This window comes from Leucoraja erinacea, chromosome 5 (assembly GCF_028641065.1).
Source record: "Leucoraja erinacea ecotype New England chromosome 5, Leri_hhj_1, whole genome shotgun sequence".
NCBI classification, from domain to species: Eukaryota; Metazoa; Chordata; class Chondrichthyes; order Rajiformes; family Rajidae; genus Leucoraja; species Leucoraja erinaceus.
In genome coordinates, this window is record NC_073381.1 from 41,206,902 (window position 1) to 41,231,739 (window position 24,838).

The window sequence follows — 24,838 nt, forward strand, 5'->3', positions numbered from 1 at the left end:
ACATTGATAACCAGCTCATTGATGCCAATTGGTTCTGAAGTTTACTCCAGATCTCTTCAGACCTTGGACCAAAGAGTAAATTTCAAGTTTTGAGGTGTGAATGACCACCTTTGACATCAAGACATTTCATTGAATATCTCATGTAGCCTGCGCGAAAGTGAAGCCTATGGGCATCAAGAGAAAACATGTAACAGATTGCATCATCTAGACTTGGAATTGTACTGTCAGTCTCTCATTGTCTCTATGTCTTAATCTTGAAGCTCCCTCTATATCAGCACGGTGTGTATCTCTACCCCAGCAGAAATGCATTGGCTCAAATTGATTAGTCACCCTATTATCAAGGGTGATTAGAGATGGACAATAACAATAAACACTCACCTGTCCAGTGACAACCAAATCCCTCAAATTAATACACAAAAGAAAATGTGCAGAAGAATTTAGCTTGGGCATTGGTAGAGTTGCTGCCTTACAGTGCCTGAGACCCGGGTTCAACTACAGTTGCGTTCTGTATGGAGTTTATATGTTCTCCCCGTGACATGGGTGGGTTTCTTCCAGGTGCTCCGGTTTCCTCCAAAGATGTACAGGTTTGTAGGCTAATTGGCTTGGTATAAAAATTGCAAATTGTCCCTAATGTGGGTAGATAGTATTAGTTTGCAGGGATAACTGGTCGTTGCAGACTCGGTGATCCGAAGGGCCTGCTTCCGTATGTCTGTTGAGCTTCTGCTGTTGGAATAACTTAAGTGATAAGCACAGTGATTAAGATCCAAATATTTTATTAACGTTACAGCATAAGTAACTTCATCTTAGCACTTAACTCAGAAGTGGAGGAGAAAGAGCAGAGAAGCTTTCTGTTAAACTCGTGGGTGTAGCTACAAAGCATGACTCATAACATGAGTGACACTGATCTACAATGTCTAAGTTAAACAAAACTAATCTATTGATGAGAGCTAAATGAGAATATTTTGCGTACGCTAACATTGATCTGAATGAGGTTTTAAATCTGTCCAGATTTCATGGTAGTCTAAATAATCAATGTAATAAATGCATTTCTCTAATCATTTATGGTTGGTTTTGCTATAACTTAGGATGACATCAGTTCAAACATCCATCTGCTCAAATTGTACCTTGTAGAGAAACGAGGAACTGCAAATGCCGCTTTACATAAAAATGCACAAAGTGCTGGAGCAACCAGCTGACCCATTGAGTTACTCCAGCACTTTGTACATTGTGGATTTGTAAATAGGTGAATAATTATTCATGTTCATTCAGGCAGTCCTAGTTTAATCAAACTTGAAAATCCGGGTAAAGTAAAAGGAAAAAAAATCTAATCCTACATTAATTCCTTTCCTTTATTCTCTCCATACTCTTGTCAACTGCTCCTGGATTCTACTATCGATGTACACACTTGGGCAATTTACAGTGGCCAATTAACCTACCCACCTTTGTCATGCCTTCGGACCCAAAGCCAGTCTGTTACATGTTTATCAATCCATTAGAGATGGTTTACTGGATAGTGATTTATAATAATAATAATAATAATAATAATAAACTTTATTACGGACTCAAGGTCTAGACAAGGGGCAACATTACATTAAAAATGCATTGCATATCAAATATCATAAATATATATAAAATCATGGTATATCACATAAAAACATCATAATTTATATTTAACAAAAACCCACAATACTTAAGTTAAAAATCCAGATTAAAAGATGATCAATGTCCTACAACGAGAGAACGATACCAGTGTCTCCACAACTGGGATTCGTAGCGTGTAGTGCTAACCCTTATGTTTGTCAAAGCCACAATAAGCACATTTTTAGAGTCATTTATCCTGCAAATGAATTTATACATGTGGTGTCTTAGGATAGCTTCTAAAGTACTGACTCCTGCAGCCACAAGCATATTACTGGCACTACACCATCTAGGTTGCCTTAGCAGTGTTCTCATGGCATCGTTATATGCCACCTTTAGTCTCTGCATACTTGTCTTTAAATAGTTCGACCACAGGTGCGCAGTGTAGAGTGGTGTGCAGTATGCTCTAAATAGCGACATCTTCACCACATCTGCACACACACCAAATTTACGCAAGAGGATATTTGCCTGTACATACAGCATGTGTCGTTGCCTATAAATATCCTCATCATCTGTCATTTGTTCTGGAGTAATATGCTCTAGATATTTTATCTTATTACAGACACTAAGATTGTTGTCAGACAATTTAAAAACAGGATATTTTAGGCATTTATCCTCTTTGGTTCTACAGACCTTAACAGCACTCTTACTAGCATTATATGTAATGTCATGTTCCACACCATACACGGAACATATAGTAAGGAGCTGCTGGAGACCAGCGCTAGATGGACTAAAGACCACAAGTTAATCTGCATACATAATATGGATCACTAAAATATTACCAATCACGCACCCAGTGTTACAGGCTTTCAATTGTTTAGACAGATCATCAATATATAGATTATAATCATCTTCCTTGGATTTTTAAGCTAATTTGCATCCAAAACTGCACTACATCATTACTACAACTGCACTACATCATTACACAAGCTGTGATATAAATTCAGTAGAACAAATCTTCGTTTCTCTCTCACGTTTGCATAATTTCACACATTCTCTCATATTCTTTACTCACTTCCCGAACAAAGCAACTCAACCCTCACCTGTATCCACCTATTACTAGTCATGCTTACTTCCGTTCCCACCTCATTTCAAGCTTTCTTCCGTTAACTCCAATCACTCTCAAAAAGGGTCCCGACCCGAAATATTGCCAATCCATTCCCTCCACAGATGCTGTCTGACCCGCTGAGTTCTTCCAGCACTTTGTGTTTTGCTCAAGATTCCACAACTGCAGTTTCTTGTGTCATCGCTCAAGAAGTTGCATTATTATTGTCTATTTAGTTGCCTCATTTTTTTTAATATATGCTGAACTTTTGTAGTAGTTATTATGGGTTTTACAGATGGGTTTTACTATGTTTTCATATCTGTTGTGCTGCTGCAAGTACAAATTTCATTGTTCGGTTTCAGGGCTTATGACAATAAAACTCATGACTCTCTTGATTCTTGTTGATGAAGTCATGATGAAATCATCTGTTCAATGTCTTTCTATATTTCTGATACTCTTGTGACTTCTAGATGCTGTTTTGTGCCATTTGCACTCATGTCCTTGTTCAAAATTTATGTCCTTTTTAAAAGAAAATCAAGGCCCACCTATGCCTCAAGGAAATGGATTCTGGCTGTGTACGTAAGCTTAGAACAAGAATCTGCAAAAATATATTTGAGGGTTAATAATAATAATTCTATCCTTGTTAAAACGTGTTCAGTCACCTGCTTATTCATCTAACATCTATGGGCCTGATGATATGTGAACAAACATGCTGTACATGTAGGCACACCAAGTCCTTTATTAATAATTCCACATGGTTTGAGGCATTAGGTATAAAGGCTTTGTAGTACAATTAAGGTCTAAGATAATGTCAAATCTGTAATTTTCTGTATCTTACGTGTTAATTACAAATGACATGTCCAGTCAAGACACATAACAGAAGTTCTAATATTTTTTTATGCCCTAAAGGATAGTCCTTTCTAAATGAAGCTACTGTTCACATATTCTGAAACTGGCAATATCACAAAAATCTACTTTGAATTGTAAACAAAGCTTTTCTTCAAGTAGATTTAAGTTATATCTCTGCAGATATACAAACCATTTCTGTCAAGCATTTTTTCACATCAAGTCAAGTTGTGTTTATGGTTAGTTTGTACTTCAGTGGTGGGCTCACGTTGGAGGTGACGGAAATGTTGCAGAGACCACTCCCACCACAACATCTGTCAAGACTGTTCCCTCCAAACCTCTCTTAATTCACTCATCCCTTCCCACCCAAACCGCCTCCTCCCCCCACAGGAGATGCAGCCTCCTGCCACCACAGGAGATGCAGCACCTGTACTTATACATCCTCCCTCAACTCCATCCAGGGACCTTGACAGTCCTTCAGGGTGAGACGGACTACACATGCACCTCCTCTAACCTCATCTATTGCATCCTGTGTTCCCCATGTGGGCTCCTATATATTGGCAAGACACAGTGTAGACTCAGCGACCGTTTCGCTGAACACTAATGCTGGGCCCTCCAATACCCACTGAATTTTGTCATTTGCATTATATTGAGATATTTTTATTCATTAATCATTTTTGGTTTGGTTATCAGTATTATCATTGATAATACTGCATTTTTCAGAATTTTATTGTTCTGTTTCGGTATATAAGACAATTAAACAAACCTCTAAACTAAACACTTTTGACTCGTTTGACACATTCATACAATCATGAAATTGTATATCACTGAAAAGGGCTCTTTCAGTGTACTTCATCCATGCCATCTCTGATGCCCATTTGTGTTAATCCCATTTGCCTGCTTTAGGCCATTTGCCCTCAGATCTCCTTTAAGTTTCTCATCTCTCACTTCAAACCTGAGCCCTCTTATGCTAGACAGTCCAGTCCTGGCAGAGAGCCATCTATCCAGCCTAACTATGCTCCTTGTAATTATATAAACCTACATATGGTCACCCCCAGGCTCCTACATTCCATGGGAATAAACCCCATTGGTCCATATGGTTATAACTACACACCGCCATTCTAGAGAAAATGCTGGTGGGTCTCTTTTGCACCCTTTCAAGTTCAAGTTTAATGTCATAGGCAGGATGGTGATGTGCAGATACAATGACAAATCCTGCTTGAAGCAGTATTACACATAAACACCCCAAAAGCAAATTAAACATCAATTACACGTAAATAAAAGATGTGTAATTGAAATAAATAAAAGATTGTGTGCAAAAAAAAAAGCAAGAAAAAATAAGTCAATGGTAGTGCAAGAGGTGGACCACAGTGTTCTTGATTCACTGTGGAACTCAGTGTACGGGGAGAAGGCAGGATAAAGGGGTAAGGAGGGAGAGAAAGATCAGCCATGATTGAATGGCGGAGTAGACTTGATGGGCCGAATGGCCTAATTCTTCTCCGATCACTTATGATCTTCTTTTGTTACCACTTCCTTTCATGAGCTACCACTTACAATAAATTGAAAATTAATTTGATACCAAAGTGACATAGCTTTACAAATTAAGCTTGGGTCCAACTCCACGATAATAACATCTTTAACACATTAAACAATTGTTTATGTTTAGTGACATATTACATAGGCAAACATTTACAAAACATTTACAAAATGGAATACTCCAGTGGTAAAAGAGAGATCACAAACTCGTGTTTTTTGAGCTAGTAAACCATGTTATGCTACTTGGTATCAGACTGATGTTTAAAGTTATAGGACACCAACTAATTTAACTGTGCTCAAGTGCAATATACCACAAAGGTTGGACATTTTTTGATATAAAAATAGAAAAGGCTGTCAGTGCATCAGCAGAATTAATGTTTCAAGTTGATAACCTTTCATCTGAATGTGAAAAAGATAACGATAAACAAATTCTAAGTTGCAGAGAAATTAAGAAGAATTGTGCGTAGAAAGGAAAATGGAACAGGAAGGGAGGTCTGTGATCGGGTGAAGTTCAAGAGAGGTGACAGTGTAAAATGAAAGTTGATGGTAACGGAATCATCCTACCACAACCAGAGAGCAGTGCTGAACTACTTATCTGCCTCTTTGATGACTCTCGGACCATCTGCTGCCTTTACCTTGCACTAAACGTTATTCCCTTATCATGTATTTATACAATGTAAATGGATCGATTGTAATCATGTATTGTCTTTCTGCTGACTGGTTAGTACGCAACAAAAGCTCTTCTCTGTTTATGTGACAATAAACTAAACTAAACTGAACTGAACTGGTAATGTGCAAGTATAGAAACAAACAGATTAATCTAGATGAAGTGTTAATCTAGTGGAAGCAGAAGTTCTATCAGAAATTGCAAAAGAAAAATGCTGAATGTTGGAAATCAGGAACTTAATCAGAAACTGCTGATGGTCTGATGTTGTTGAACTCAATTTTTCTGGTCCAGAAAGTAGCAAAAAAAAAAACTGGACCTTAGACTGTATTGGAACAGCTGGAGAGCTGTGGAGGTGGGTGAGGAGGAGGTGTGCGGGCAGAGTAGGAGAATGAGAGTCAAACTGACAGGTTTGCTTACAGATTAAATGTACGACTGTCACCAAGTCTGTGTTTGGAATGGGGGGGGGGGGAGGGGAGGGGAGGGGAGGGAGGGGGGGGGGGGGGGAGAGGAGAGGGGGGGGGAGGAGAGTGGGGGGGGAGAGGAGGGGGGGGGGGGAGAGGGGGGGGGGGGGGGGGGAGGGGGGGGGGGGGGGGGGGGGGGGGGGGGGGGGGGAGAGGGGGGAGAGAGGGGGGGGGAGAGGGGGGGGGGGGAGGGGGGGGGGGGGAGGGGGGGAGGGGGGGGGGGGGGGGGGGGGGGGGGGGGGAGGGGGAGGGAGAGGGGGGGGGAGGGGAGGGGGAGGGGGGGGGGAGGGGGGGGGGGAGAGGGGGGGGGAGGGGGGGGGGAGGGGGGGGGGGGAGGGGGGGGGGGGGGGGGGGGGGAGGGGGGAGAGAGGGGGGGAGAGGAGGGGGGGGAGAGGAGAGGTAGGGAGAGAAAGGAGAGGAGTGGGCAAAGAGAGATGGGGGAGAGGGGAGGGAGAGGAGAGGGGAGGGAGAGGGAGGGGAGGGGAGGAGAGGGGAGGGAGAGGAGAGGGGGAGAGAGGGGAGGAGAGGGGGGGAGAGGGGGGGAGAGGAAAGGGGGAGAACCTAAAAAACATTTTAGAACCAAAAAAGACACATTCTGCAAGCATTGTAGAACCAAAAGAGACACTTTTTGAAAACATCTTAGAACCAATAAACACTTTTTGCAAACATTTTAGAACCAATAGACACATTCTGCAAGCGTTTTAGAACCACTAAGAACACTTACATTTGAGTAGACATGTGTTCAGTGTTATTCACAGATAAAAGAAATGTGACCCTCTGCCTTCCTCCAGCTTGCAGACACTGATTGAGGCACACCACTTCCTGGTTTTATAGTCCATCCCCCCTGCCACCAGCAGGGGCAGCAGAGAGAATGGGGAATTTTGTAAAATCATTAATATCTCTTTCATTTTTCATCGACGGGAAAAATCCTCAGCACACATATGACGGAGGGGGGCTCTGAGCAAGGTGGCCAAAAATGACGGCTGTAGGTGGCGTTCTCTCGGAAATCGCAGCACAGATGGTCAAAACCGGTCAAGAACAGACTTTTAGTAATATAGATAGATAGTAAATGGAGAGCAATGCAACATATTACTGCTTCACCTTGAGAGAGTGTTTGCAGCCCCAACTGCTGGGCAGTGAGGGTGCAGTGAAATTGATCAATTGAAGGATACTGCATGGAAACACACTATTTGGCACACCAAGGCTGCACCAACCACAAATCACCCGTTTATACTACTTTTATGTTATCCCACTTTTGCATTTATTCCCTACACATTAGGGGCAATTTACAGAGGTCAATTAACCTAAAAAAAATGTATGCATTTGGGATGTGGGAGGAAACCAGAGCTCCCAGAGAAAACCCACATGGTCATAGGGAGAACATGCAAACTCCGCACAGACAGCATCCACGGTCAGGATCAAACCCAGGTCTCTGGTGCTGTGAGGCGGCAGCTCTTTGAGCTGTGCCATCGTGCTGCCTGTAATGAGAAGAACCAGGCAAGGAAAGGAAAGAGAGAAGCAGAAGAAATGGACAAAAGCCTATGACAAAGGGGAATTCTTAGATGTGAAAAAGGAAAGGCATATGTGACGTTCTGGTTCATTCACTTGCGTAACGTGCCACAAAATGGGCATTCTTTGGCTGAAGAGCACTTGTGGACTTGAATCTTCCCCGATGGCTTTTCAATAACCAAAACTATTTGAAGGAAGTGACTGGGGCAGATCCTGATAGGAGGCTGTGGTATCAACTGTATCAATCCAATGCAGAGGTAGTAGTGACCTGCAGTATCAAGTGACTTGAGATTGGACTGAAACATCCCCAGGCCTCCTGCTCAGAGTCCATTAAACACTACATTGATTGCTGGAGCTGTGCCAGTGAACTTAATTGGAGTGCAAAGAGCCCCTACTCATATTACACTGTACAGATTCAGGTTTGACAGAGCACTAAAAAAATAATTCAATTTCCAGAAAAAATATCTCAGGAGGTATGGAAATAAAATAAAGCGAAGTAAATGGAAAGTAAGTAATGTGTGCGATTGAGGCTGGGTTTGTATTGTATGTTTGTTGGCGTTCTGTAGTTGGAAAGTGGTAAAACAGGCTGACAAACCTGCCATGATAGTGCAGACAGTGAACCACATTTTACTCATCTACTCACACCTGCACAGGGTTTTGTTACAGGCCTGTATATATTTTTTTAATACTTGGACAGAGCAGGAAAAGTGAAGGCTAAACTTGACTTCGCAACTGGCTAGACATTAATGTTTGGCACACTAACATCGAAAATGAACACAGGAGACAAAATAAAAATGAGGAAACTAGAACATATGATGTTTATGGGCACCACCATGTCTCTCTCCAGCAGTTTTACCACTGGGATAATTTCTTCAAATAACCTCTCACTGTTTGCTTTAATCTGCAGGGCAATCTGCTTTTTCAAAACATTAAAAAATAATGCTGAAAGTGCTCTGGCGATGAGAAACTGAACTGTAAGCTGCACTCACACTTTGTGGACACAAGGAACTGCAGATGCTGGAAACTTGAGTAAAACACAAAGTGCAGGAGGAACTCAGCAGGTCAGGCAGCATCTTATTTCTGACCAACCTTTAAATTCCATTAGGGCGTCACGTCCAAGTCCTCTGCGGTTGTCTCAATTTCAGCTTGTTTTGGACGTGGAAGACCATCGGCTATTCAAACAAATCCAGTGACACATCATTCAGTGCTAGTGCCAGATGTAGGGAGGACACGCAAAGCGTATGGGGATAGGGAGTAGAAGAAAACTGTAAAATAGTGAGGGCATGACTGCCGTGCTTGAAGTCGGAGTGCAGATAACATTCGGGGGAATCTTTGGGGAAAGCTTTAGAATCAATGTTAGGATAAATAGTGCAGTGCCAATAGGAGAAATGGGTTATTAATAGCTCACGTAGCAGGAATGGTACCAGGTGCCATGACATGAAACCATATATACCACATAGAAAGAAATGTGTGTGATGGTGACAGAAAGGGGAATGGGATTGGAGTGCCTTCAGAACCCAAGTAATCTATTTGCAGCTTGTGAAGAAATGTAATGTTGTCACTAGGTTCAAGTTCAAGTTCAAGAGGGTTTATTGTCATGTGTCCCAGATAGGACAATGAAATTATTGCTTTGCTTCAGCACAACAGAATATGGTAGGCATAAATACAGAACAGATCAGTATGTCCATATCTATATTACTAAAACTAAGATCCTGACCGCTTTCGACTTTCTGTTTCGTGATTTCCGAGAGAATGCCGCCACTTACGGCTGTCATTTTTGGCCAACCCACTCAGAGTCCCCCGCCGCCGGACTGGACCAGAGGATTTTTCCCATCGATGAAAAATCAGAGAGTTATTAATGTCTTAAAAAAAATGTTGCCATTCTCTCTGCTGCCCCCGCTGGCAGCAGGGGGGAGGGACTATAAAACCCGGAAGTGTTGTGCCTCACTCAGTCTCTGCGAGATGGACGAAGCGAGAGGGTCAAGGCTCTCTGAGCTGCGAATAACACTGAACGCACGTCTACTCGACGGTGAGTCCCCTCAATGTGGTTTTAAAGTGTTTGCCTTGGCCTTTTAAAAAGTGTTCAGAAAATGGATTGGTTGTAAAGTGGCTGCTGCCAAATTGTTTGCCTTGGCCTTTTAAAAAGTGTTCAGTAAATGGATTGGTTGTAAAGTGCTGCTGCCAAATTGTTTGCCTTGACTTTTTAAAAAGTGTTCAGAAAATGGATTGTTGTAAAGTGGCTGCTGCAAAACTGTTTGCCTTGGCTTGGTTTTAAAATCGTTGCAACAGTTTTCGGATGGATAAAGTGTGAAAAAACATTTTATTAGATCAGGACTGTTTAATTGCAAAATTGGCGCTCATTGACTTTCGCTTAGTGGCAAGAATGCGCCAATTACACCATTTCCGGTTAGCGCCAAGATGGTGCTGACTGCGTCATTTCCAGTTAGTGGCAAGATGGCGCTGACTGCAGAAGGCATAGTGAAGATGTTGGTGAATAATTCAAGAGAACTGACTGCTCTGTCTATGGTGAGTGTGTTTGTTGGATGCTATTTAAAGCACGTTTTTGCTTCAACAGCAGCCGCCTCTACAGGAGGCTTTAAACGTTTGAATCATTCAATTTACACACTGTATGTTTACCACGTTCTGAAGTTACTTGGCATTTTAGTATTGGTTGTGAGTGTGTGTGTGAGTGTGTGTGTGAGTCTGTGTGTGAGTGTGTATATGTGTGTGAGTCTATGTGTGAGGCTGTCTGTGTGTGATTCTGTGTGTGTGAGTGAGTCTGAGTGTGTGTGTGTGTGTGTGTGTGTGTGTGTGTGTGTGTGTGTGTGTGTGTGTGTGTGTGTGTGTGTGTGTGTGTGTGTGTGTGTGTGTGTGTGTGTGTGTGTGTGTGTGTGTGTGTGTGTGTGTGTGTGTGTGTGTGTGTGTGTCTGAGTGTCTGAGTGTCTGAGTGTCTGTGTATGTGCGTGTAAGAGTCGGTGTGTGTGTGTAAGTGTCTGTGTGGGGTGGAGGGTGTGTGTGTGTCAACAAATAACAAATAGTACAAATAATATAGTATTTCGTAGTTCAGAGCTTATTCGTTATGTTTAATAGTCTGATGGATGTTGTGAAGAAGCTGTTCCTCAATGTGGATGTTACAGTTTTCAGTTTACAAAAGTCGGGCGTGACTCCAGAAGTCAGGCATAAGTCAGTCAGTCCACAAGCCGTGATTCAGTCAGTCAGTCCAGAGGCCATGAGTGAGTGAGTCAGTCATCCCCCATCCCCCGCTGCAGGACATCCCCTCACTCATCAGCCCACGGGAGCCGCCGCCTGAAGCCATCCCCCTCCCTCGGCTGCAGGGCGTTTGCCACCCCCACCCCACCCCGACAGCTCCCGCCTCAATACATGTTTTGCACAAATTCTTCAGTGAGTCTAGAGGATTGAGAATTACAACAATTTACAACCGCTCAATCTCTCTATATTAAAATTCTCTCTTTTTTTATCAACAGCAAATAGCCATCAAGAGACAGTGAGCAGCAGAACACAACAAGAGACACAACAAGAAAGAACTTAATCATTCTCATCTTTAACATTTAAATTGTTCTTATATTTTAAGGGTCATTCACATTTTAAATTTTAATAAATCCTTTTTCCACTTTTCATGCCTGCATGTTCTTCATCACAATGGGAACCTAATAGGCAGGAATGGCTGCTCTGTGGGAGAGCCGCTAAGAGTGCATGGGGGGAGGTTGTGGGGAGATGGACTGAATGCGTGGGCGGGAGAGGAATGGCAAGGAGCAGTGGGAGGATGAAGGGAGGAGGGGTGACTGAATGAACTGCCACCACACCAGCCGTGAGATACTGCCAGCCCACCAGCGTGAGTAAGTGAGCTGCCAGCCCACCAGCTATAAGTGAATGAACTGCCAGCCCACCAGCCGTGAGTAACTGCACTGTCAGCCTTACAGCCCACCAGCCCTAAGTAAGTGCACTGCCAGCCCATCAGCTGTAAGTGACGGAACTGCCAGCCCAGCAGCCGTGAGTGGCTGCACTGCCAGCCTACCAGCCGTGAGTAAGTGAACTGCCAGCTCACCAGCTGTAAGTGACTGAACTGCCAGCCCACCAGCCGTGAGTGACTGCACAGCCAGCCCACCAGCCGTGAGGAAGTCAACTGCCAGCCCACCAGCCGTAAGTGACTGCACTGCCAGCCTGCCAGCCCACCAGCCCTGAGTAAGTGAACTGCCAGCCAACCAGCCATGACTCACTGAACTGCCAGCCCAATAATCCATTCAGTCAACCCTCTCCCCCTTCTCTCTCACAGTCTGTCACCTGTTTTGGGCACAATTTCTGGCAGTTTCTCAGGTGCCAGCCTGCCAGGACTGAGTGACTGTACTGCCATGCCTCAGTGACTGAGCTGCTAGCCCAAGAATCCATTCGGCCCCCAATGTCCATACTAGCCCTCTGTAAACCAGACCCTTTGGCCCACAACAGCCATACTAGCGTAACAAAAAGCCCCCCCTCCCCCCCCCACTGGCCAGCAATATTCGAATTGGTGGAGAGGTGGAATATTGCGTTGGGTAACCAGCCCTTCCGTGTGATGCTGGGACCCAACGGGTCCCACTTAGTCTTACACACATGAATAAATAAACAGATAAAGTGCAAATAAACAGATAGTGGGCTATTAAAGTTCAGAGTTTATTTGAGTTGAGTTTAATAGCCTGATGGCTGTGGGGAAGTAGCTATTCCTGAACCTGGACGTTGCAGTCTTCAGGCTCCTGTACCTTCTACCTGAAGGTAGCGGGGAGATGAGTGGGTGGCCAGGATGGTGTGGGTCTTCGATGATGCTGCCAGCCTTTTTGAGGCAGCGACTGCGATAGATCCCCTCGACGGTAGGAAGGTCAGAGCGGATGATGGACTGGGCAGTGTTTACTACTTTTTGTAGACTCAAGTTGCCGAACCAAGCCACGATGCAACTGGTCAGCATGCTCTCTACTGTTCACAGTTAACAGTGAGATATATAACCAAAATAGAGGGTAAACCTGGGGTTTGCTCAGTGTTAGAGTCATAGTCTCCTTTGAAACTCATTCTCATATTGAAATAAAGTACCAAATGTTGAAGGTCACTGAGAATGTGGAAGCCAACCAATTTAGGAGGAATGTTTTCCTGTTTTAATTCAGTGACTGCACTTTCTACGGTGTTCTGAAACTTAATCTCATTGATGTTAATGTGCTTCTTGGTCCCACAAAAGTCAAGCTGCTGACATAAATTTACCACCAACCCAGGAACTGGTAAATAACGGAATACCATGAACAAGACCTACCGGAGAAATGGTTTTGGTGTTATATTAAATAAATATTAAATTCTTCACAAAAATGTGTATGGAACAAGCTGCCAGAAGAGTTAGTTGAGGCAGGGACTATCCCAACAGTTAGAAAGGTACATGGATAGGACATGTTTTGAGAGATATGGACCAAGCTCAGGCAGGTGAGACCAGTGTAGCTGGGACATGTTGGCAGGTGTGGGTAAGTTGGGCTGAAGGGCCTGTTTCCACACTGTATCACTCTATGACTATGACTGTAATTCCAATATTTCTCAATTTGTTTCTGCCAGCAGTGCAATTTTAACCCTTCCATTTCAAGGGAACTTAGATCTTCTCAAGGTTAATTATTTAAAGCTGGGTTTTGGTTTAATAATTTGGCTGCTGAGATGGTCACAAATAATATATTTTTGTTGTATTATATATTATATATTATTATATATTACAGTGTATATAAATTACAATGTATATATTAGATAAAGATATATTATATATTACAGTGAAACTTGTAATATCCTTACAATGCAAGTTAAAAAAAATGTTTTTTCTGTTTTCTCCTTTCTACCTATTTATTCAAACTCCAAATGTCATTTAAATAAAATTATTTTTGGTATTATTTATTGGAGGATATCTTCTGGAGACAATCACTGATGATTTGAGTTTCAGAATAAAACTTTTTTTTTGATGTGTTATGTCCATTCTCCAGTGAAGTATGAGTGAAACTAGGTGAAGAATCATTCAGGGTTCCTTGCTCTTCCTGCATTGTGATGGATATTCACTATCAAGGCCCAAAAGAGTTATTGCAGACCTCAGTTATCTTGCACGGCAGCAGAAGCTGACTGGGATACAAACGTTTTATTGAGGATTAAGATAAGCTTGTGAGCAGTACACTTTGCCCATCATCTTGACATTATCAAGAGAAACATGTTAACCTTTAGATTATGACCCTCCTGACCCAGGAACTGATAAAAAGAACCACAAGTTCCAAGGTAACGTTATCAAGGTAGTGATGTTAGTAAAATAAAATTAAGGCCCACATTGACATAATTAAGCCATGCAATCCACATGGCCTGGTCAATGTAGTTGCAACACTTCACATACAGATGATGTCAACTCACTGTGAAACTCACTGTGAAACAGTATCAACGTTAGAAGACTGTGGGGTGCCCGAGATTGACAGAGAATAGGCATGGAATTCACTCAGCCTCAGTTGACGGTGGATGACTTGTCTATCTGCAACTCATTGGTGTGTTTTGTCCAGCTGTTATCATGTAACTGAATAATCCTATCACCAAGTAGAAAACTGTCCTGAACTACCATCAACCTCATTGGAGACTCTCAGGCTATCTTTAATCGGACTTTACTGGATTTTATCTAACACTAAACATTGTTTCCTTTATCGTGTCTCCCGTACACTGTGGACAGTTCGATTGTAACAGGTAAAGTCATTACACTGACTGGATAACATGCAACGAAAAGCTTTTCACTGCATAAACTCTACTAAACTAGTAAGTATTTTAGAAAGACACAACAAGCTGGAGCAACTCAGCGGGACAGACAGCATGTCTGGAGAGAAGGAATGGGTGATGTTTTCGATGAGGAGCCATCCTGGGGAACGGCTGCTAACCAGCAGCTGTCCATTCAATTCACTTTTTTTAATTAGTTTTTAGCGAATTTTGTCCTATGTTTGTTGGGGAATTTTACTTTTTTTATGTGGGGGGGAAGGGGGAAACTATTTTCTAGGTCCCTACCTGGTCGAAGATGCAGTTTTTTCCCCGGGCTGCACCGTCGACCCGTCCTTGCGGCCTTCCAGCGGGAGTGGAGCGGCGTTTTCCTGGCGGGGACCGCCCAGCGCCTTCAGCTTCGGTGGCGGCACAGCGCTGGAGTGTTATCGCGGAGTGGAGCGGGCGATGCCTTGCCTGGGTCGCCGCGCTGGAGCTCCGGTATGCTAAGATGATCAACACCGTCGAGCTGCGGGACTGTGCAGCGGCCAGCCTCGGGTGGCGGCGCCAACTTTAACATCGGAGCCTCGGAGCACCAACCGACGCGGCCCTATCGGCTTCGGAATGCCATGGACTCCGGTAGGGAATCGGCCGTTCCAGCCGTCCCAGCTGCTGTGAGGACTCTCCCGACGCCAGAGCAACACCACCCTGCGAGAACGGCCAGGAACATCGGGCCTCCGTAGAGGCAACTGTGGAGGCCTCAATAGGCCCAACTATTGGAGAACTGGGAATGGGGACTGGACATTGTGCCTTCCCCCACAGTGGTAACCATTGTGGGGGGATGTTTTTTTTGTGTGTAAATGATTATTTTATTCTGTGTCCAAGATGGCTGCCGGAAGGGAGAGTGTACACTGGCGCGTTTTAGCTGCCGCTGCTCTCTCTTCATATTGTGTTTTTGATTTTTGTCTTTGGAATGAATTCTATCTTTAATTTGTGTACTGGTGATGTCTTTACTATTTATTTCATTCCGTTTACATGTTTTTACTCTATTTGTTAAATTTTGTAAGGTGTCCTTGAGACTCTTGAAAGGCGCCCATAAATAAAATTTATTATTATTATTATTATTATTATTATTATTATTATTATGTTTTCTGTCGAGACACTTCTTATTTTACTTGTTTTGTTTTAAATCCAAGATATTTATTACGAGACAGAGGGAACATTCAGAGACCCTATAGATATTATGGAATCGAATTTCAACCTGAAAGGACACCATGGGCTAAGCCTCATCATTTACATCCCCTTAAACAAAATATAAATAACAGGGATCACCCCACAGACCACTGCCTCTATTGCATCATATTCAAAACAGGAAGTAGTAAATATAGGTACTATCCAATGAAATGTGAGGGCGAAAGGTTAATGTTAATGTAATTATAGCAGAGCATGTGTATTCCAGTAATGAGACTAATCACAATGCCCAAATGAAGAATAGGATAAAGCCATGCCTAGTCTCAACTTTCTAGAAGTCAACCCCATGTTTTTGGACAAATTGCACGCTGCCATTTGATACATGTGTGGATATTTCTGTACTGCATTCAGGTCCTGTACTGAATATTATAAAAGACGATGAATTAGAGGAGCCAACAGTGAAAATCATAATTATACTTAGTCATAATCATAATTAAATCATAACCATACATGGAAATGAGGTAGAATGTCCATTCTCGATTTAACTCACCCATGTTTGGTGTAGGAAAACCTTATATGGATGATGGTGATTAGTCATGGACTTTCAACTCCTGATGGTATATAATATTAGTGAACCAGATGCTCTCAATGTTTTTGAAATAGTCCACAAATATTTTCTGCAGGAGTTATTCAAACTCTACAGGGAATAGCAGACATGTGTGCATATGTAGATGATGTATGCTGCATACCAGATTCATTAGATGAACATTTAACATAGATTATGAATCTAATTAAAAACCAAACAAATAGAAACTCTGTAATCTATATAACTAAAAGTCTTATCTCGACCACTTCCTGTCCGCGCTGTATATTAATTTTAGAAAAAATGCTACCCTGTATCGCTGTGTACCCTGGCCACTTTACTCACAGTTCTCCTCCGCTGAGGCAGCCCTGAGGATTTTTACAATCGATGAAAAATAAAAAAGTTATAAGTGTTTAAAAGTCCTTCAGATCAGCTGATTGGTCACAGCCTGTGCCTGCCTATGCTTGAAACTGCAATGTTAAATTGGAAATGAAAATGCCATGAGCTGTATGGCCAGCTGCCCTGCCTGTGCTTGAAACGGCAATGCTTTGTTATGTCCAACTGTGTTTGGAAGGAATAAATGCTTTATTAGGTCTGACAGTGTTTGGAAGGAATAAATGCTTTATTAGGTCCGGCTGTGTTTGGAAGGAATAAATGCTTTGTTAGATCTATTGGTGTTTAGAAGGAATACATGCTTTGTTAAGTCCAACTGTGTTTAGTCCAAAGGTCCCGCTCATTCCATGACTTCTGCTTAGTGGACAGGTCGCACTGATTGCGCAATTTCCGGGGAGTGCAGACGTCGCGCTGATTGTGTAATTTCCAGTAAGTGCAGTGGACATGCTGATTGCGGAAGTGACGCTGACTGCGGAAGCCCCACAGTGGAGTGGTGGCGCTCAGCTGTGTGAATAGATTCAAGAAAGTTTACTGTCATATATATGGTGTGTGAGTCAATGTGTGTGTGTGTGTGTGTGAGTGGGTATGTAAGTATGTATGTGAGTGTGTGAGAGTGTATGTGTGTGTGTGTGTATGTGTGTGTGTGTGTGTGTGTGTGTGTGTGTGAGTGTGTGTGTGTGTGTGTGTGAGGTGGAGGGGTGTATGTGTATTTGTGTGTGTGTGTGATTGTGTGTGCGTGAGTGTGAGTGTGAGGGAGTCTGTGTGAGTGTATGCGTGTGTATGTGTGTGAGGTGGAGGGTGTGCGTGTGTGTGTGTGAGCATGTGTGTGAGTGTGCCAGTGTGTTTATGTGTGAGTGTGTGTGAGTGTGCCAGTGTGTAAGTGTGTGTGTGTGAGAGTGTATGTGGGTGGGTGTGTGTGTGTGTGCACTCTGCTTGAAATGCTGTGAAATTTGATTTGCCAGCCCGCCCTCTGCTTGGAATGCTGTGTGATTGGATTTGCCGGCCTGCAGTCTGCTTGAAATGCTATGAAATTGAATTTGCTGGCCTGCACTGAATGATGACTTTTGAGGTAAATTCTCAGGTTTTCTTTGTTAAAATCTGACCGTTCAATCTCTCCATATTAAAATTGTCTCTTTTTTTATCAACCGCAAAGAGGCATCAAGAGGCAGTGAGCAGCAGAACACAACAAGAGACACAACAAGAGAGAACTGAACAATAAATCTCATCTTCAACATTTAAATTGTTGTTATATTTTAAGAATCATTCACATTTTAAACTTTAATAAATCCTTTTTCCACTTGCCATGCCTACATGTTCTTCATCACAATGGGAACCTAATAGGCAGGAATATCTACACTGTCGGAGAGCCACTAAGAGTGCATATGGAGGGTGGTGAGGTTGAGGGGAGATGGACTGAATGCGAGGGGGGAGGGGAATGGCAAGGAGCAGAGTGTGGGTGGGGGGTGTGGGCTGAAGGTAGGTGAGGTGACTGAGTGAACTGCCAACACGTCAGCCATGAGTGACCGGAATACTAGCCCAACCGCCATGAGTAAGTGAACTGCCAGCTCACCAGCCATAAGTCACTGGACTGCCAGCCCACCAGCCATGACTCACTGAACTGGGAGTTCAAGAATCCATTCACTCCACAATGTCCATACTAGCCCTCTGGAAACCAGTTCCTTCAGCCCACAACACCCATACTAGCGCTCCAGAGATCCACGCAAGGATAGACTTTCCTCCTTCATTGCTGTGACCTGTAAAAAAAGATAAAAATGTCTAAAATTGATTCTCTACACTCTCCCCTTCTAACTCACAGAGTTTGGCACCTGTTTTGGGTAGAATTGCTTGCAATTTCTGAGCTGCCAGCCCACCAGGCCGGAGTTACTGAGCACTCCGGCCTCAGGCCTGAGTGAGCTGAGCTAGCCCAGGCCATCAGTGACTGAGGTGTCCATTCTAGCCCTCGTGGAAACTAGTCCTTTCTAGCACAACTCCCATGCTAGCGCTCCGGAAAGCCCCCCCCCCCCCCCCCCCACCCCACCCCCAACGGAATATTGCGTTGGGGGACCAGCCCTACAATGAAGGAGAAGAAGCACAAGTTTCTTTGTCCTAAAATGTCATACCTACGGAATAGAGATTAGCTGACGATGTCTCACTGTAGCATTCCATACACCTGTTGCAGTAAGACCACTGCAAGAAGAAAAAACTATTATCATACAAACACAGTTTGCATTTCTGAAAAATAATAACTTGCCGAGGAATGAACAGAGAGCCACCTCAGTTGGATATGGAAAATGGCAAACACCTTTTTCAGGAGGAAACCTGACAATGGAAATATGTTCCTTAAAACTGTGTCTTACAACCCTTACCAATCGTGGAGGATGAAGAACCATCTCCTCCAATGCTCAAAGAGGCACAACATCCTTTAAAACACCACCACCTCTGAAATATGGCACTGTGATGGGTCAACAATGAGAAAAGTGAATCGAGTGACCACAAGCAGGAGCAGGGATTATCTGAAACAGAATTTAAACCTCATGAGTTACAAGCCCATCCTTAAGGAAACCATTCAGCGCAACTTGTTGAGGCTGGAGCCCCAGAAACATGTTTAAAACAGGTGCATACTGTTGAATCAGTTCTGATTTTCACTGACCCTCATTATGTCAGGAATGCAGTGGAAAGGGATCTCTATATCAGATCAAATACCGGATGGAAACCACACAGAAGAAAACGACTTCCACACTTGTACACATGGAAAGTTATTTATGTGTTATTATTGACTCGACCATTAGTACAGGGATACTGCAGGCTGCTTACACAGCTATGGTAATACATTAGTGATGAACATTCGAAACAAGCTGTCGGGGTGGACCTTACTACAGTAAGGGAGGCCTGGGTTAAGTTAATAACTGAGTAATGGATAAAAAATAATCAGGATGATATTTTATGGATATCCTAGCTATCCCAAAACTCAACCCCAAAGGATTTCCTAGACAATACTAATACAAGACTCATGGTAAAGGTGAGGTTTGGGTATGCTGTCTGTACAAAAAAAGAGACAGGAAAATTAATTCCATAAAAATAATTCTAACCCTAGTTTCCATTTGAATTGGAAACCTTCTTGTCCTGTTACCTTGTTTATTAATGATAGGACTGTGATAAGTAGATCTGTCCCCACATCTAACATTGAACCAGCTCCAACTGTGTGAGGTGGAATGAGTAATGAGCAACAAAGTTTCCAACAGCATGAGTTGGAGCTCTTATATTAAACCAGTTTACACATCCACCCCAGAATACCTTACATCCAAATGGGACATGTACAAGGAGGACTGAAGGTAATGTACCATAAACCAAATGTACCATAAACCAAAAAAGAAATGTAATCAATTCCTTACACTCAATGGTCTAGATGTATGCCTAAGAATTAAATAACTAAAAACATTGTTGTTTTATGAATAAGAATGGTCCATACATAAAAACAAGTTACTCTTGCAACACCTTTCTTTTGATCTTTACGCATACTATGATAATATTCAGTGCTAGTTTACTCACCATATGCTTTTTAGTTGAAGCTGCATTTACCACAGAAATAACATAATCTGGCACAAATACCCTTAAACTTAATATTCCTGAAATACTAGATCCATGAGATCTGCAAACAGTGATCATTTTTAACGTCACCAAATGGCTCCTATCTCTTGGTCATATGTGAACCAACACACTTGAACCCTTAATTCTTGCCTCAGGTAAGATGACTGTTCTCATCCATTTTAATATTCATCAGACCACATTGTAGAAGAAATAAACACAGATATGTGGGAAGGCAAATAGTATCTTACTGAAGTATTTAAGGGTACCATAATAAAACTGAAAGAATCCATCCCAGATATTGAACAAAATCTAATAACTTCTGAACTCAAGAAAAATATAGACACTGTTATGTCGTTGAATGATCCAAGTCATAGAAAAATGACATTGACATCATTGGATAATAGCATTGTGAGATATTATGTTTTAATGAAGATTTCTCCACTTTAGATGAATACCTTATTGCACTTTTACTTTAAGATAAACAAGTACACATCCATTTGTATGAAGGAACTGCAGATGCTGGTTTACTGAAGATAGACATAAATGCTGGAATAACTCAATGGGACAAGCAGCATCTCTGGTGAAAAAATGGGTGACGTTTCAGGTCGAAACCATTCTTCAGACTGAGAGTCAGGAGAGAGGGAGACATAGATATATGGAAGGGTAAGGTGTGAAAACCAGAGATCAAATGGGACGAACAATCAAGGAAAATTTAGGTTTGCATCGAAAGGAATAATTATGGTTGATGTAACAAACATATTTGATATTCATCAACAATAGAAAAAACTGAAGAGCTGAACTACTATGCACCTCTTTGGTCACCCTCGGACTATCCATGATCGGACTTTGCTGGCTTTATCTTGCACTAAACGTTATTCCCTTAAAATGTATCTATACACTGTGAATGGCTCGATTGTAATCATACATATATTGTCTTTCTGCTGACTGGATAGCACACAACAAACGTTTTTCACTGTACCTCAGCAAAAAACTAAACTGATCTGAAACTCAATCAAATCAGAGGAATATTTTCCAATATACTACCAGTAAACCTTGACTTCTGTGATCAAGTCCAGTCTTATACATATGACAACATACAAATTGCTGCTGTTCAACACCTTTAATGAGTAACTATAGGCCTAAAATTAGGGCCGGTCCCTTGGGACTTTCTCTCGTGTCTTTTAATCAACAGACTACTGGGTTCCAATATAAGACTTGTCTTAAAAGAGAAACCTCCAGTGAAACTCCATGAATTAAAACTCATCTTTGAGGTAGAAAGGACTGATCTTCACAGGTGGCATCCTCCATCAGTACTCCGGAGTATTTTGTTTCTCATTTCTGTTCCTTCCTTTCAGACTACTCTGTCTAATTGAGAACATGCCTTCTAGTGAACTTAAGTATCCCCTACGTTGCAGGTTCAGTCCATTTAATTATCTATGTAGAACCTCCATATCAATGGATGGCCCATAGAATATCTCCAACCTTAGTGAACCCTCTTACATGAGTATTAAATCACCTTACGGGATCATTTCAAATATGTTATGATTGGAAGAAATGTGCTCAATGTGAGAATACCAACAATTCTGGTTGTCCTGTAGTTTTTGGTGAATTCAAGCATATTCATGGATTTATTAATGGATCTCTGGGATCATGAGCACTACCCGTGTACTAACTCCTGAGATTTCACACCTGGAATGTGGGGACCATATTGAGCAGACACATTGTTTGCTGTAGCTTCCACTTGAAAGAAACATTCAGCCCACAACCTCAGAATCAAATTTTATGATGCTCTGTCACAGAATCCAAAGATCTCGGACGGCACGGCGGTGCAGCGGTAGAGTTGCTGCCTTACAACGCTTGAGGTGCCAGAGACCCAGGTTTAATCCTGACTATGGATGCTGTCTGTACGGAATTTGTATGTTCTTCCCGTGACCGTGTGGGTTTTCTCCAAGTACTTCGGTTTCCTCCCACACTCCAAAGACTTAAAGGTTTATAAGTTAATTGGCTTGGTAAATGCAAACATTGTCCCTGGAGTGAGTAGGACAATGTGTGCGGGGATCGCTGGTTGGCGCGGACTCGGTGGGCCAAAGGGTCTGTTTCCGCGCTGTATTTCGAAACTAAACAAAACAATCTCAGTTTTAACTAGTTTCTTAGCCCAGATGCATGTTATAAAATGTGTTGTCACTTTTAACAAGTGTAATGCCATTGAAATGATTGGATGAGCAAGACACTCGCTTTCCCAAGTTTCCTTTCTAGATCATTCGGCCCATCAAGTCTACTCCACCATTCAATCATGGCTGATCTATCTCTCCCTCTTAACCCCATTCTCCTGCCTTCTCCCCATAACCCTGACACCTGTGCTAATCAAAAATCTATCGATGTCTGCCTTAAAATATCCATTAACTTGGCCTCCACTGCCTTCTGTGGCAATGAATTCCATAGATTCACCACCCTTCCTCCAAATCAGGCACAATTCCTAATGAAGTAAAGAGGGAGAGACCTGGACATTTATATCTAGGATTCAGAATCACCAAATGGGAAGATATTTGTGTAGATGGTCTGGTTGATGTTCAAATACCAGAAACAGTGTCCACTTGGGTATTCACTCCTATGGGCGAAAACTAAACAAACCATATATTCTGAAACCTTATTCTGGTCACCTGGAATGAGAAGTCCTACTAGAATCTTCAACAGGTGTATTGCTCTTTACCTCAGCTTTACACTGAATCATGCAACTAACAAATTTGATTATCTTCAACAAAAGCATTAGGTCACCGATCCTTTGGAAGAAGAAGATGGCAATACACAATTTAACAAAATGAAACTCAGTGGTTTGCTTAAATGTTGTTTTCAGAGTTTGTTGGTTCTTTTTAGAAATAATGAACCCTAAGCAATGCTCAAAGAAAACATGGATCTCTTATAGAATGGAATGAACCATTTTCACTTCAACATAAGACATCAATAGCAGGCAAGATGAATTAATGGTAACAAAGACTAGACGTTGAACTTGAATTATTTCAAAGATTGGAAAAAATAAGAACGGTTCATGAACAAGAGATGGAATAAAATAGACATATGAACCTTTGTGCGTTGTTGTTATACATTTATAAAATGATTAATGTCGGAAGAAATGATGATCAAAATTCTTCTCAGATTTTGAGAGATGTGTGCAGCTGAGATTAAGGAAGTGAATACTCAGACAAATTGTGATCACACAGAAATCCTTCCATGGGTCCCTTGAGCACACAATCAAGAAAAAGCTCCTCCAGTACTGGTGGCCAACTGGAACAGTTGGTGGAATGAGAGTCTGTTCCTGAGAGGAATCTTGGCAGGAGACAGATCTCAGAGCTAAGTTCAACAAGGACTATCTGGGCTAGAAATCTTCGCTTAACAGTAGGGGGTGTGATGGATATTCACTATCCAGGCCTAAAAGTCTTAATGCTGACCAGTTTTCTAGCACAGCAGTAGAAGCTGACCTATGTTCAAGAGGCTTATTGTAAATTAACATAAGCTTCGAAGGGATACCTGTTGCCAAAGGCAAGGCTCTGAGGGGGAGGGCAACAGTCTAGGATCCTTCTGCTGCTGGACATTGGGGGCAGGTTGTGGAGGAGACACCCCTCAAATAAGGGAGGCGATTGCATCCCAGGAGGCCACATGGGTGGCAAGGGTGTCAAGTAAAATTGTGTAGACACTATGTTGGGAAGGGTTGAATGTATGCATGTATGGACTCCGAGACTGTCGGAATAATTTTTTTGCACAGTGCCTGGATTGTATATATTCTTTACATTGAATAAAGTTTATTTTGTTTGTAAAAAATCGATAGGTAAGGTCTAGGTGGATATGGGCCAAATGCAAACAAATGGGACCAGCTTAGATGGAGTAGACAAAATGTATAGGAAGGAACTGCAGATGCTGGTTTAAATCAAAGATAGACACAGAAAGCTGGAGTAACTCAGCGGAACAGGCAGCATCTCTGGAGAAAAGTAATAGGTGACTTCTTCAGCCATCTTGGTCAGCCTGTTCCTATGTTGTATGGCTCGATGACTATAACTAACTCTTGTCAAAAAGCCATTAGCATATTCCATCCAGAAACAAAGAATCTCAATAGTTTAATCTTCCCTGATTGTTAAAAACCCTGTAGTTTGATAACTTACCCACAACTTAGTCCTGTATATTTTACAGTACCTCTACATCCTATAATTTAAATCTGGAGTTTAGAACTATCCATAACACTGAATTCCGAGTCTTGTCTTACCAACAGTCTTTTAAAATTTTTAACATACACTTTCTGCTTATCAATTCTCCTTCATAAAAATAACTGAAGTCCTAGTTGGAAATGCAAAGTCATTTAGATGGGCCAATCCCTTATATCGTGTTGTTAACTTGAACACAATGTTTAAGGTGAAACAAGGAACTGCAATGCTGAAATCTCGAGTAAAACGCAAGTGCTGGGGGAACTCAATGGGTCAGGTAGCATTTGTGGATAAAATGGATAGGTGACATTTTGGTCTGGACCCTTCTTCAGACCCTGCCTGAAACATCAGCTGTACATTCCCTCCACAGACGCTGCCTGGCCCGCTGAGATCCTACAGCATTTTGTGTTTTGCACTGCGTTTAAGATAATCTCTTCAATAATTATTTGAATTTTA